Source organism: Engystomops pustulosus, chromosome 4 (assembly GCF_040894005.1).
Source record: "Engystomops pustulosus chromosome 4, aEngPut4.maternal, whole genome shotgun sequence".
Classification (NCBI taxonomy): Eukaryota; Metazoa; Chordata; class Amphibia; order Anura; family Leptodactylidae; genus Engystomops; species Engystomops pustulosus.
The window spans coordinates 18,956,626-18,975,156 of NC_092414.1; the positions used below are offsets into that span (position 1 = coordinate 18,956,626).

General features: G+C 44.9%; 1 protein-coding gene across 1 annotated transcript in view; it reads right to left on the reverse strand.

Annotated features, from left to right (window-relative positions):
- Window positions 1-390: 390 nt before the first annotated feature.
- Window positions 391-18,531, reverse strand: part of LOC140126202 (potassium voltage-gated channel subfamily A member 1-like) — a 108,206-nt gene continuing 90,065 nt past the window's right edge. Inside the window, exon 3 of the mRNA XM_072145400.1 lies at window positions 391-669. The gene's annotated coding sequence lies outside the window, so the exon portion shown is untranslated. The remainder of the gene's footprint in view (window positions 670-18,531) is intronic.

The following is an 18,531-nucleotide window of genomic DNA, read 5'->3' on the forward strand; positions in this document are numbered from 1 at the left end:
TCATACACTGCTCCTCATGGCCCCATCCCTCATACACTGCTCCTCATGGCCCCATCCCTCATACACTGCTCCTCATGGCCCCATCCCTCATACACTGCTCCTCATGGCCCTCTTCTGTTGACTTGTGAAGCCAATGTGTGATTAGGGTCTGGGCCCATCGTAGGATCCCTGTGATTCTCCGGTGGGCCCGTCCAACCCTCCTTAATACTGTTAGGGATGGGTCTATGAGAAACAATTGGTCACACATTCTGCTTCCAGGGGCTCCTTCTAGGATCATGGGGGGGTCAATATTTCAAGGAGAAGGCAGGGAGACAGGATCACCAGGACACGGAAAGCTTGTCAGATTCTTATGTTTTTCCCACCAAAAATAACCCGAAAACAGGTTTTCTATATTTAGTTTTAATGAGAGAGAACGGTGATCAGATGTGAAAATCAACGGAAGTGTGAAAAATCGGTGAGAAATGGCACCTAAAAAGATCCAATAAATTACAAAGTCAATAAATTAAGAAGTCACCAAGTGGAAGAATCCAATAAATTAAGTATAAATTATGTAGTTCATGAGAAATAGACAAAACGGGCGTCCCAGACGCTGCCCCTGTCCTGGTGGTCCTGGGGTACAAATAAAGTTTTTTGATCAGGTGACTCCAAGAAGACTCCGGATTTCTGGTCCTGGGGAGAAAAAAAAGAGGAAAAAAAAAAGGGTAAAATATCAAAATTATAAGACAGAAGACAAACAGATTTCATTGATGAAACAAATTCTGGCCACCAGAGGGCGACACACTAACATAATATCAGCTCTGCTACATCCAACTCCACCGCATCAGTACTACTACATCTACTCTGCTACATCCAACTCCACCGCATCAGTACTACTACATCTACTCTGCTACATCCAACTCCACCGCATCAGTACTACTACATCTACTTTGCTACATCCAACTCCACCGCATCAGTACTACTACATCTACTCTGCTACATCCAACTCCACCCCATCAGTACTACTACATCTACTCTACTACATCCAACTCCACCGCATCAGTACTACTACATCTACTCTACTACATCCAACTCCACCGCATCAGTACTACTACATCTACTCTGCTACATCCAACTCCACCGCATCAGTACTACTACATCTACTCTACTACATCCAACTCCACCGCATCAGTACTACTACATCTACTCTGCTACATCCAACTCCACCGCATCAGTACTACTACATCTACTCTACTACATCCAACTCCACCGCATCAGTACTACTACATCTACTCTACTACATCCAACTCCACCGCACCAGTACTACTACATCTACTCTGCTACATCCAACTCCACCGCATCAGTACTACTACATCTACTCTGCTACATCCAACTCCACCGCATCAGTACTACTACATCTACTCTGCTACATCCAACTCCACCACATCAGTACTACTACATCTACTCTGCTACATCCAACTCCACCGCATCAGTAATACTACATCTACTCTGCTACATCCAACTCCACTGCATCAGTACTACTACATCTACTCTGCTACATCCAACTCCACTGCATCAGTACTACTACATCTACTCTGCTACATCCAACTCCACCACATCAGTACTACTACATCTACTCTGCTACATCCAACTCCACCGCATCAGTACTACTACATCTACTCTGCTACATCCAACTCCACCGCATCAGTACTACTACATCTACTCTGCTACATCCAACTATACTGCATCAGTACTACTACATCTACTCTACTACATCCAACTCCACCGCATCAGTACTACTACATCTACTCTACTACATCCAACTCCACCACATCAGTACTACTACATCTACTCTACTACATCCTACTCCACCGCATCAGTACTACTACATCTACTCTGCTACATCCAACTCCACCGCATCAGTACTGCTACATCTACTCTACTACATCCAACTCCACCGCATCAGTACTACTACATCTACTCTACTACATCCTACTCCACCGCATCAGTACTACTACATCTACTCTGCTACATCCAACTCCACCGCATCAGTACTACTACATCTACTCTGCTACATCCAACTCCACCGCATCAGTACTACTACATCTACTCTACTACATCCAACTCCACCGCATCAGTACTACTACATCTACTCTGCTACATCCAACTCCACCGCACCAGTACTACTACATCTACTCTACTACATCCAACTCCACCGCATCAGTACTACTACATCTACTCTACTACATCCACCGCATCAGTACTACTACATCTACTCTGCTACATCCAACTCCACCGCATCAGTACTACTACATCTACTCTGCTACATCCAACTCCACCGCATCAGTACTACTACATCTACTCTGTTACATCCAACTCATCCGCATCAGTACTACTACATCTACTCTGCTACATCCAACTCCACCTCATCAGTACTACTACATCTACTCTACTACATCCAACTCCACCGCATCAGTACTACTACATCTACTCTGCTACATCCAACTCCACCGCATCAGTATTACTACATCTACTCTACTACATCCAACTCCACCGCATCAGTACTACTACATCTACTCTGCTACATCCAACTCCACCGCATCAGTACTACTACATCTACTCTGCTACATCCAACTCCACCGCATCAGTACTACTACATCTACTCTGCTACATCCAACTCCACCGCATCAGTACTACTACATTTACTCTGCTACATCCAACTCCACCGCATCAGTACTACTACATCTACTCTGCTACATCCAACTCCACCGCATCAGTACTACTACATCTACTCTGCTACATCCAACTCCACCCCATCAGTACTACTACATCTACTCTACTACATCCAACTCCACCGCATCAGTACTACTACATCTACTCTGCTACATCCAACTCCACCCCATCAGTACTACTACATCTACTCTACTACATCCAACTCCACCGCATCAGTACTACTACACACACTCTGCTACATCCAACTCCACCGCATCAGTACTACTACATCTACTCTACTACATCCAACTCCACCCCATCAGTACTACTACATCTACTCTACTACATCCAACTCCACCGCATCAGTACTACTACATCTACTCTGCTACATCCAACTCCACCGCATCAGTACTACTACATCTACTCTGCTACATCCAACTATACCGCATCAGTACTACTACATCTACTCTGCTACATCCAACTATACCGCATCAGTACTACTACATCTACTCTGCTACATCCAACTCCACCGCATCAGTACTACTACATCTACTCAACTACATCCAACTATACCGCATCAGTACTACTACATCTACTCTTCTACATCCAACTATACCGCATCAGTACTACTACATCTACTCTGCTACATCCAACTCCACCGCATCAGTACTACTACATCTACTCTGCTACATCCAACTCCACTGCATCAGTACTACTACATCTACTCAACTACATCCAACTATACCGCATCAGTACTACTACATCTACTCTTCTACATCCAACTATACCGCATCAGTACTACTACATCTACTCTACTACATCCAACTCCACCGCATCAGTACTACTACATCTACTCTGCTACATCCAACTCCACCGCATCAGTACTACTACATCTACTCTGCTACATCCAACTCCACCGCATCAGTACTACTACATCTACTCTACTACATCCAACTCCACCGCATCAGTACTACTACATCTACTCTGCTACATCCAACTCCACCGCATCAGTACTACTACATCTACTCTACTACATCCAACTCCACCGCATCAGTACTACTACATCTACTCTGCTACATCCAACTCCACCGCATCAGTACTACTACATCTACTCTACTACATCCAACTCCACCGCATCAGTACTACTACATCTACTCTGCTACATCCAACTCCACCGCATCAGTACTACTACATCTACTCTGCTACATCCAACTATACCGCATCAGTACTACTACATCTACTCTGCTACATCCAACTATACCGCATCAGTACTACTACATCTACTCTGCTACATCCAACTATACCGCATCAGTACTACTACATCTACTCTGCTACATCCAACTCCACCGCATCAGTACTACTACATCTACTCTACTACATCCAACTCCACCGCATCAGTACTACTACATCTACTCTGCTACATCCAACTCCACCGCATCAGTACTACTACATCTACTCTGCTACATCCAACTCCACCGCATCAGTACTACTACATCTACTCTGCTACATCCAACTCCACTGCATCAGTACTACTACATCTACTCTACTACATCCTACTCCACCGCATCAGTACTACTACATCTACTCTACTACATCCTACTCCACCGCATCAGTGCTACTACATCTACTCTGCTACATCCAACTCCACCGCATCAGTACTACTACATCTACTCTGCTACATCCAACTCCACCGCATCAGTACTACTACATCTACTCTGCTACATCCAACTCTACCGCATCAGTACTACTACATCTACTCTGCTACATCCAACTCCACCGCATCAGTACTACTACATCTACTCTGCTACATCCAACTCCACCGCATCAGTACTACTACATCTACTCTACTACATCCAACTCCACCGCATCAGTACTACTACATCTACTCTGCTACATCCAACTCCACCGCATCAGTACTACTACATCTACTCTGCTACATCCAACTCCACCGCATCAGTACTACTACATCTACTCTGCTACATCCAACTCCACCGCATCAGTACTACTACATCTACTCTGCTACATCCAACTCCACCGCATCAGTACTACTACATCTACTCTACTACATCCAACTCCACCGCATCAGTACTACTACATCTACTCTGCTACATCCAACTCCACTGCATCAGTACTACTACATCTACTCTGCTACATCCAACTCCACCGCATCAGTACTACTACATCTACTCTGCTACATCCAACTCCACCGCATCAGTACTACTACATCTACTCTGCTACATCCAACTCCACCGCATCAGTACTACTACATCTACTCTACTACATCCAACTCCACCGCATCAGTACTACTACATCTACTCTACTACATCCAACTCCACCGCATCAGTTCTACTACATCTACTCTGCTACATCCAACTCCACCGCATCAGTACTACTACATCTACTCTGCTACATCCAACTCCACCGCATCAGTACTACTACATCTACTCTACTACATCCAACTCCACCGCATCAGTACTACTACATCTACTCTACTACATCCAACTCCACCACATCAGTACTACTACATCTACTCTACTACATCCTACTCCACCGCATCAGTACTACTACATCTACTCTACTACATCCAACTCCACCGCATCAGTACTACTACATCTACTCTACTACATCCAACTCCACCACATCAGTACTACTACATCTACTCTACTACATCCTACTCCACCGCATCAGTACTACTACATCTACTCTGCTACATCCAACTCCACCGCATCAGTACTGCTACATCTACTCTACTACATCCAACTCCACCGCATCAGTACTACTACATCTACTCTACTACATCCTACTCCACCGCATCAGTACTACTACATCTACTCTGCTACATCCAACTCCACCGCATCAGTACTACTACATCTACTCTGCTACATCCAACTCCACCGCATCAGTACTACTACATCTACTCTACTACATCCAACTCCACCGCATCAGTACTACTACATCTACTCTGCTACATCCAACTCCACCGCACCAGTACTACTACATCTACTCTACTACATCCAACTCCACCGCATCAGTACTACTACATCTACTCTACTACATCCACCGCATCAGTACTACTACATCTACTCTGCTACATCCAACTCCACCGCATCAGTACTACTACATCTACTCTGCTACATCCAACTCCACCGCATCAGTACTACTACATCTACTCTGTTACATCCAACTCATCCGCATCAGTACTACTACATCTACTCTGCTACATCCAACTCCACCTCATCAGTACTACTACATCTACTCTACTACATCCAACTCCACCGCATCAGTACCACTACATCTACTCTGCTACATCCAACTCCACCGCATCAGTATTACTACATCTACTCTACTACATCCACCGCATCAGTACTACTACATCTACTCTGCTACATCCAACTCCACCGCATCAGTACTACTACATCTACTCTGCTACATCCAACTCCACCGCATCAGTACTACTACATCTACTCTGCTACATCCAACTCCACCGCATCAGTACTACTACATCTACTCTGCTACATCCAACTATACCGCATCAGTACTACTACATCTACTCTGCTACATCCAACTCCACCGCATCAGTACTACTACATCTACTCTGCTACATCCAACTCCACCGCATCAGTACTACTACATCTACTCTGCTACATCCAACTCCACCGCATCAGTACTACTACATCTACTCTGCTACATCCAACTCACCGCATCAGTACTACTACATCTACTCTGCTACATCCAACTCCACCGCATCAGTACTACTACATCTACTCTGCTACATCCAACTCACTGCATCAGTACTACTACATCTACTCTGCTACATCCAACTCCACCGCATCAGTACTACTACATCTACTCTGCTACATCCAACTCACCGCATCAGTACTACTACATCTACTCTGCTACATCCAACTCCACCCCATCAGTACTACTACATCTACTCTACTACATCCAACTCCACCGCATCAGTACTACTACACACACTCTGCTACATCCAACTCCACCGCATCAGTACTACTACATCTACTCTACTACATCCAACTCCACCCCATCAGTACTACTACATCTACTCTACTACATCCAACTCCACCGCATCAGTACTACTACATCTACTCTGCTACATCCAACTCCACCGCATCAGTACTACTACATCTACTCTGCTACATCCAACTATACCGCATCAGTACTACTACATCTACTCTGCTACATCCAACTCCACCGCATCAGTACTACTACATCTACTCTGCTACATCCAACTCCACCGCATCAGTACTACTACATCCACTCTGCTACATCCAACTCTACCGCATCAGTACTACTACATCTACCCTGCTACATCCAACTCCACCGCATCAGTACTACTACATCTACCCTGCTACATCCAACTCCACCGCATCAGTACTACTACATCTACCCTGCTACATCCAACTCCACCGCATCAGTACTACTACATCTACCCTGCTACATCCAACTCCACCGCATCAGTACTACTACATCTACTCTACTACATCCAACTCCACCGCATCAGTACTACTACATCTACTCTGCTACATCCAACTATACCGCATCAGTACTACTACATCTACTCTGCTACATCCAACTCCACCGCATCAGTACTACTACATCTACTCAACTACATCCAACTCCACCGCATCAGTACTACTACATCTACTCTGCTACATCCAACTCCACCGCATCAGTACTACTACATCTACTCTACCACATCAGTACTACTACATCTACTCTACTACATCCAACTCCACCGCATCAGTACTACTACATCTACTCTGCTACATCCAACTCCACCGCATCAGTACTACTACATCTACACTACTACATCCAACTCCACCGCATCAGTACTACTACATCTACTCTGCTACATCCTACTATACCGCATCAGTACTACTACATCTACTCTACTACATCCAACTCCACCGCATCAGTACTACTACATCTACTCTTCTACATCCAACTATACCGCATCAGTACTACTACATCTACTCTGCTACATCCAACTCCACCGCATCAGTACTACTACATCTACTCTGCTACATCCAACTCCACTGCATCAGTACTACTACATCTACTCTGCTACATCCAACTCCACCGCATCAGTACTACTACATCTACTCTGCTACATCCAACTCCACCGCATCAGTACTACTACATCTACTCTGCTACATCCAACTCTACCGCATCAGTACTACTACATCTACTCTGCTACATCCAACTCCACCGCATCAGTACTACTACATCTACTCTGCTACTTCCAACTCCACCGCATCAGTACTACTACATCTACTCTACTACATCCAACTCCACCGCATCAGTACTAATACATCTACTCTGCTACATCCAACTCCACCGCATCAGTACTACTACATCTACTCTACTACATCCAACTCCACCGCATCAGTACTACTACATCTACTCTGCTACATCCAACTCCACCGCACCAGTACTACTACATCTACTCTACTACATCCAACTCCACCGCATCAGTACTACTACATCTACTCTACTACATCCAACTCCACCACATCAGTACTACTACATCTACTCTACTACATCCTACTCCACCGCATCAGTACTACTACATCTACTCTACTACATCCAACTCCACTGCATCAGTACTACTACATCTACTCTGCTACATCCAACTCCACTGCATCAGTACTACTACATCCACTCTACTACATCCAACTCCACCGCATCAGTACTACTACATCTACTCTGCTACATCCAACTCCACCGCATCAGTACTGCTACATCTACTCTACTACATCCAACTCCACCGCATCAGTACTACTACATCTACTCTGCTACATCCTACTCCACCGCATCAGTACTACTACATCTACTCTACTACATCCTACTCCACCGCATCAGTACTACTACATCTACTCTGCTACATCCAACTCCACCGCATCAGTACTACTACATCTACTCTGTTACATCCAACTCATCCGCATCAGTACTACTACATCTACTCTGTTACATCCAACTCATCCGCATCAGTACTACTTCATCTACTCTGCTACATCCAACTCCACCGCATCAGTACTACTACATCTACTCTACTACATCCAACTCCACCGCATCAGTACTACTACATCTACTCTGCTACATCCAACTCCACCGCATCAGTACTACTACATCTACTCTGCTACATCCAACTGCACCGCATCAGTACTACTACATCTACTCTGCTACATCCAACTCCACCGCATCAGTACTACTACATCTACTCTACTACATCCAACTCCACCACATCAGTACTACTACATCTACTCTACTACATCCAACTCCACCGCATCAGTACTACTACATTTACTCTGCTACATCCAACTCCACTGCATCAGTACTACTACATTTACTCTGCTACATCCAACTCCACCGCATCAGTACTACTACATCTACTCTGCTACATCCAACTCCACCCCATCAGTACTACTACATCTACTCTACTACATCCAACTCCACCGCATCAGTACTACTACATCTACTCTACTACATCCAACTCCACCGCATCAGTACTACTACATCTACTCTGCTACATCCAACTCCACCGCATCAGTATTACTACATCTACTCTACTACATCCAACTCCACCGCATCAGTACTACTACATCTACTCTACTACATCCAACTCCACCGCATCAGTACTACTACATCTACTCTGCTACATCCAACTCCACCACATCAGTACTACTACATCTACTCTGCTACATCCAACTCTACCGCATCAGTACTACTACATCTACTCTGCTACATCCAACTCCACCACATCAGTACTACTACATCTACTCTGCTACATCCAACTCCACCGCATCAGTACTACTACATCTACTCTACTACATCCAACTCCACCGCATCAGTACTACTACATCTACTCTGCTACATCCAACTCCACCGCATCAGTATTACTACATCTACTCTACTACATCCAACTCCACCGCATCAGTACTACTACATCTACTCTACTACATCCAACTCCACCGCATCAGTACTACTACATCTACTCTGCTACATCCAACTCCACCGCATCAGTACTACTACATCTACTCTGCTACATCCAACTCCACCGCATCAGTACTACATCTACTCTGCTACATCCAACTCCACCGCATCAGTACTACTACATCTACTCTACTACATCCAACTCTACCGCATCAGTACTACTACATCTACTCTGCTACATCCAACTCCACCGCATCAGTACTACTACATCTACTCTGCTACATCCAACTCCACCGCATCAGTACTACTACATCTACTCTGCTACATCCAACTCCACCGCATCAGTACTACTACATCTACTCTACTACATCCAACTCTACCGCATCAGTACTACTACATCTACTCTGCTACATCCAACTCTACCGCATCAGTACTACTACATCTACTCTGCTACATCCAACTCCACCGCATCAGTACTACTACATCCACTCTGCTACATCCAACTCCACCGCATCAGTACCACTACATCTACTCTACTACATCCAACTCCACGCCATCAGTACTACTACATCTACTCTGCTACATCCAACTCCACTGCATCAGTACTACTACATCTACTCTGCTACATCCAACTAAACTGCATCAGTACCACTACATCTACTCTGCTACATCCAACTCCACCGCATCAGTACTACTACATCCAACTCCACCGCATCAGTACTACTACATCTACTCTGCTACATCCAACTCCACTGCATCAGTACTACTACATCTACTCTGCTACATCCAACTCCACCGCATCAGTACTACTACATCTACTCTGCTACATCCAACTCCACCGCATCAGTACTACTACATCTACTCTGCTACATCCAACTCCACCGCCTCAGTACTACTACATCTACTCTACTACATCCAACTCAACCGCATCAGTACTACTACATCTACTCTACTACATCCAACTCCACTGCATCAGTACTACTACATCTACTCTGCTACATCCAACTCCACCGCATCAGTACTACTACATCTACTCTACTACATCCAACTACACCGCATCAGTACTACTACATCTACTCTACTACATCCAACTACACCGCATCAGTACTACTACATCTACTCCACTACATCCAACTATACCGCATCAGTACTACTACATCTACTCTGCTACATCCAACTCCACCGCATCAGTACTACTACATCTACACTGCTACATCCAACTCTACCGCATCAGTACTACTACATCCACTCTGCTACATCCAACTCCACCTCATCAGTACTACTACATCTACTCTGCTACATCCAACTCCACCACATCAGTACTACTACATCTACTCTGCTACATCCAACTCCACCGCATCAGTACTACTACATCTACTCTGCTACATCCAACTCCACTGCATCAGTACTACTACATCTACTCTGCTACATCCAACTCCACCACATCAGTACTACTACATCTACTCTGCTACATCCAACTCCACCGCATCAGTACTACTACATCTACTCTGCTACATCCAACTCTACCGCATCAGTACTACTACATCTACTCTGCTACATCCAACTCCACCGCATCAGTACTACTACATCTACTCTGCTACATCCAACTCCACCGCATCAGTACTACTACATCTACTCTGCTACATCCAACTCCACTGCATCATTACTACTACATCTACTCTGCTACATCCAACTCCACCGCATCATTACTACTACATCTACTCTGCTACATCCAACTCCACCGCATCGGTACTACTACATCTACTCTGCTACATCCAACTCCACCACATTAGTACTACTACATCTACTCTGCTACATCCAACTCCACCGCATCGGTACTACTACATCTACTCTGCTACATCCAACTCCACCGCATCAGTACTACTACATCTACTCTGCTACATCCAACTCCACCACATTAGTACTACTACATCTACTCTGCTACATCCAACTCCACCGCATCAGTACTACTACATCTACTCTGCTACATCCAACTCCACCGCATCAGTACTACTACATCTACTCTGCTACATCCAACTCCACCGCATCGGTACTACTACATCTACTCTGCTACATCCAACTCCACCGCATCAGTACTACTACATCTACTCTGCTACATCCAACTCCACCACATTAGTACTACTACATCTACTCTGCTACATCCAACTCCACCGCATCAGTACTACTACATCTACTCTGCTACATCCAACTCCACTGCATCAGTACTACTACATCTACCCTGCTACATCCAACTCCACCGCATCAGTACTACTACATCTACTCTGCTACATCCAACTCCACTGCATCAGTACTACTACATCTACTCTGCTACATCCAACTCCACCGCATCAGTACTACTACATCTACTCTGCTACATCCAACTCCACCGCATCAGTACTACTACATCTACTCTGCTACATCCAACTCCACCGCATCAGTACTACTACATCTACTCTGCTACATCCAACTCCACTGCATCAGTACTACTACATCTACCCTGCTACATCCAACTCCACCGCATCAGTACTACTACATCTACTCTGCTACATCCAACTCCACTGCATCAGTACTACTACATCTACTCTGCTACATCCAACTCCACCGCATCAGTACTACTACATCTACTCTACTACATCCAACTCCACCGCATCAGTACTACTACATCTACTCTGCTACATCCAACTCGCATCAGTACTACTACATCTACTCCACTACATCCAACTATACCGCATCAGTACTACTACATCTACTCTGCTACATCCAACTCCACCGCATCAGTACTACTACATCTACTCTGCTACATCCAACTCCACCGCATCAGTACTACTACATCTACTCTACTACATCCAACTCCACCGCATCAGTACTACTACATCTACTCTGCTACATCCAACTCCACCGCATCAGTACTACTACATTTACTCTGCTACATCCAACTCCACTGCATCAGTACTACTACATCTACTCTGCTACATCCAACTATACCGCATCAGTACTACTACATCTACTCTACTACATCCAACTCCACCGCATCAGTACTACTACATCTACTCTGCTACATCCAACTCCACCGCATCAGTACTACTACATCTACTCTACTACATCCAACTCCACCGCATCAGTACTACTACATCTACTCTGCTACATCCAACTCCACTGCATCAGTACTACTACATCTACTCTGCTACATCCAACTCCACCGCATCAGTACTACTACATCTACTCTACTACATCCAACTCCACCTCATCAGTACTACTACATCTACTCTGCTACATCCAACTCCACCGCATCAGTACTACTACATCTACTCTACTACATCCAACTCCACCTCATCAGTACTACTACATCTACTGTGCTACATCCAACTCCACCGCATCAGTACTACTACATCTACTCTGCTACATCCAACTACACCTCATCAGTACTACTACATCTACTCTGCTACATCCAACTCCACCGCATCAGTACTACTACATCTACTCTACTACATCCAACTCCACCGCATCAGTACTACTACATCTACTCTACTACATCCAACTACACCTCATCAGTACTACTACATCTACTCTGCTACATCCAACTCCACCGCATCAGTACTACTACATCTACTCTACTACATCCAACTCCACCGCATCAGTACTACTACATCTACTCTGCTACATCCAACTCCACCGCATCAGTACTACTACATCTACTCTACTACATCCAACTCCACCTTATCAGTACTACTACATCTACTCTGCTACATCCAACTCCACCGCATCAGTACTACTACATCTACTCTGCTACATCCAACTCCACCGCATCAGTACTACTACATCTACTCTGCTACATCCAACTCCACCGCATCAGTACTACTACATCTACTCTACTACATCCAACTCCACCGCATCAGTACTACTACATCTACTCTACTACATCCAACTCATCCGCATCAGTACTACTACATCTACTCTGCTACATCCAACTCCACCGCATCAGTACTACTACATCTACTCTGCTACATCCAACTACACCGCATCAGTACTACTACATCTACTCTGCTACATCCAACTCCACCGCATCAGTACTACTACATCTACTCTGCTACATCCAACTCCACTGCATCAGTACTACTACATCTACTCTGCTACATCCAACTATACCGCATCAGTACTACTACATCTACTCTACTACATCCAACTCCACCGCATCAGTACTACTACATCTACTCTGCTACATCCAACTCCACCGCATCAGTACTACTACATCTACTCTACTACATCCAACTCCACCGCATCAGTACTACTACATCTACTCTGCTACATCCAACTCCACTGCATCAGTACTACTACATCTACTCTGCTACATCCAACTCCACCGCATCAGTACTACTACATCTACTCTACTACATCCAACTCCACCTCATCAGTACTACTACATCTACTCTGCTACATCCAACTCCACCGCATCAGTACTACTACATCTACTCTACTACATCCAACTCCACCTCATCAGTACTACTACATCTACTGTGCTACATCCAACTCCACCGCATCAGTACTACTACATCTACTCTGCTACATCCAACTACACCTCATCAGTACTACTACATCTACTCTGCTACATCCAACTCCACCGCATCAGTACTACTACATCTACTCTACTACATCCAACTCCACTGCATCAGTACTACTACATCTACTCTACTACATCCAACTACACCTCATCAGTACTACTACATCTACTCTGCTACATCCAACTCCACCGCATCAGTACTACTACATCTACTCTACTACATCCAACTCCACCGCATCAGTACTACTACATCTACTCTGCTACATCCAACTCCACCGCATCAGTACTACTACATCTACTCTACTACATCCAACTCCACCGCATCAGTACTACTACATCTACTCTGCTACATCCAACTCCACCGCATCAGTACTACTACATCTACTCTGCTACATCCAACTACACCGCATCAGTACTACTACATCTACTCTGCTACATCCAACTCCACCGCATCAGTACTACTACATCTACTCTGCTACATCCAACTCCACTGCATCAGTACTACTACATCTACTCTGCTACATCCAACTATACCGCATCAGTACTACTACATCTACTCTACTACATCCAACTCCACCGCATCAGTACTACTACATCTACTCTGCTACATCCAACTCCACCGCATCAGTACTACTACATCTACTCTACTACATCCAACTACACCTCATCAGTACTACTACATCTACTCTGCTACATCCAACTCCACCGCATCAGTACTACTACATCTACTCTACTACATCCAACTCCACTGCATCAGTACTACTACATCTACTCTGCTACATCCAACTCCACCGCATCAGTACTACTACATCTACTCTACTACATCCTACTCCACCGCATCAGTACTACTACATCTACTCTACTACATCCAACTCCACCGCATCAGTACTACTACATCTACTCTGCTACATCCAACTCCACCGCATCAGTACTACTACATCTACTCTGCTACATCCAACTGCACCGCATCAGTACTACTACATCTACTCTGCTACATCCAACTATACCGCATCAGTACTACTACATCTACTCTGCTACATCCAACTCCACCGCATCAGTACTACTACATCTACTCTGCTACATCCAACTCCACCGCATCAGTACTACTACATCTACTCTGCTACATCCAACTCCACCACATCAGTACTACTACATCTACTCTGCTACATCCAACTCCACCGCATCAGTACTACTACATCTACTCTACTACATCCAACTCCACCGCATCAGTACTACTACATCTACTCTGCTACATCCAACTCCACCGCATCAGTACTACTACATCTACTCTGCTACATCCAACTCCACCGCATCAGTACTACTACATCTACTCTGCTACATCCAACTCTACCGCATCATTACTACTACATCTACTCTGCTACATCCAACTCCACCGCATCAGTACTACTACATCTACTCTGCTACATCCAACTCATCCGCATCAGTACTACTACATCTACTCTGCTACATCCAACTCCACCGCATCAGTACTACTACATCCAACTCCACCGCATCAGTACTACTACATCTACTCTGCTACATCCAACTCCACCGCATCAGTACTACTACATCTACTCTACTACATCCAACTCTACCGCATCAGTACTACTACATCTACTCTGCTACATCCAACTCCACCGCATCAGTCCTACTACATCTACTCTGCTACATCCCACTCCACCGCATCAGTACTACTACATCTACTCTACTACATCCAACTCCACCGCATCAGTACTACTACATCTACTCTGCTACATCCAACTCCACCGCATCAGTTCTACTACATCTACTCTGCTACATCTAACTCCACCGCATCAGTACTACTACATCTACTCTGCTACATCCAACTCCACCGCATCAGTACTACTACATCTACTCTGCTACATCCAACTATACTGCATCAGTACTACTACATCCACTCTGCTACATCCAACTCCACCACATCAGTACTACTACATCTACTCTACTACATCCAACTATACCGCATCAGTACTACTACATCTACTCTGCTACATCCAACTATACTGCATCAGTACTACTACATCTACTCTGCTACATCCAACTCCACCGCATCAGTACTACTACATCTACTCTGCTACATCCAACTCCACCGCATCAGTACTACTACATCTACTCTGCTACATCCAACTATACTGCATCAGTACTACTACATCTACTCTGCTACATCCAACTCCACCGCATCAGTACTACTACATCTACTCTGCTACATCCATCACAGCATCAGTACTACTACATCTACTCTGCTACATCCAACTCCACCGCATCAGTACTACTACATCTACTCTGCTACATCCAACTCCACCGCATCAGTACTACTACATCTACTCTACTTCATCCAACTCCACCGCATCAGTACTACTACATCTACTCTGCTACATCCAACTCCACCGCATCAGTACTACTACATCTACTCTACTACATCCAACTCCACCGCATCAGTACTACTACATCTACTCTACTACATCCAACTCCACCGCATCAGTACTACTACATCTACTCTGCTACATCCAACTCCACCGCATCAGTACTACTACATCTACTCTACTACATCCAACTATACCGCATCAGTACTACTACATCTACTCTGCTACATCCAACTATACCGCATCAGTACTACTACATCTACTCTGCTACATCCAACTCCACCGCATCAGTACTACTACATCTACTCTGCTACATCCAACTCCACTGCATCAGTACTACTACATCTACTCTACTACATCCTACTCCACCGCATCAGTACTACTACATCTACTCTACTACATCCTACTCCACCGCATCAGTGCTACTACATCTACTCTGCTACATCCAACTCCACCGCATCAGTACTACTACATCTACTCTGCTACATCCAACTCCACCGCATCAGTACTACTACATCTACTCTGCTACATCCAACTCCACCGCATCAGTACTACTACATCTACTCTGCTACATCCAACTATACTGCATCAGTACTACTACATCTACTCTGCTACATCCAACTCCACCGCATCAGTACTACTACATCTACTCTGCTACATCCAACTCCACCGCATCAGTACTACTACATCTACTCTGCTACATCCAACTCCACCGCATCAGTACTACTACATCTACTCTGCTACATCCAACTCCTCCACGTCAGTACTACTACATCTACTCTGCTACATCCAACTCCACCGCATCAGTACTACTACATCTACTCTGCTACATCCAACTTCACCGCATCAGTACTACTACATCTACTCTGCTACATCCAACTCCACCACATCAGTACTACTACATCTACTCTGCTACATCCAACTCCACCGCATCAGTACTACTACATCTACTCTACTACATCCAACTCCACCGCATCAGTACTACTACATCTACTCTGCTACATCCAACTCCACCGCATCAGTACTACTACATCTACTCTGCTACATCCAACTCCACCGCATCAGTACTACTACATCTACTCTGCTACATCCAACTCTACCGCATCATTACTACTACATCTACTCTGCTACATCCAACTCCACCGCATCAGTACTACTACATCTACTCTGCTACATCCAACTCCACCGCATCAGTACTACTACATCCAACTCCACCGCATCAGTACTACTACATCTACTCTGCTACATCCAACTCCACCGCATCAGTACTACTACATCTACTCTGCTACATCCAACTCCACCGCATCAGTACTACTACATCTACTCTGCTACATCCAACTCCACCGCATCAGTACTACTACATCTACTCTGCTACATCCAACTCCACCGCATCAGTACTACTACATCTACTCTACTACATCCAACTCCACCGCATCAGTACTACTACATCTACTCTGCTACATCCAACTATACCGTATCAGAACTACTACATCTACCCTGCTACATCCAACTCTACCGCATCAGTACTACTACATCTACTCTACTACATCCAACTCCACCGCATCAGTACTACTACATCTACTCTGCTACATCCAACTCCACTGCATCAGTACTACTACATCTACTCTGCTACATCCAACTATACCGCATCAGTACTACTACATCTACTCTGCTACATCCAACTCCACCGCATCAGTACTACTACATCTACTCAACTACATCCAACTCCACCGCATCAGTACTACTACATCTACTCTGCTACATCCAACTCCACCGCATCAGTACTACTACATCTACTCTACCACATCAGTACTACTACATCTACTCTACTACATCCAACTCCACCGCATCAGTACTACTACATCTACTCTGCTACATCCAACTCCACCGCATCAGTACTACTACATCTACACTACTACATCCAACTCCACCGCATCAGTACTACTA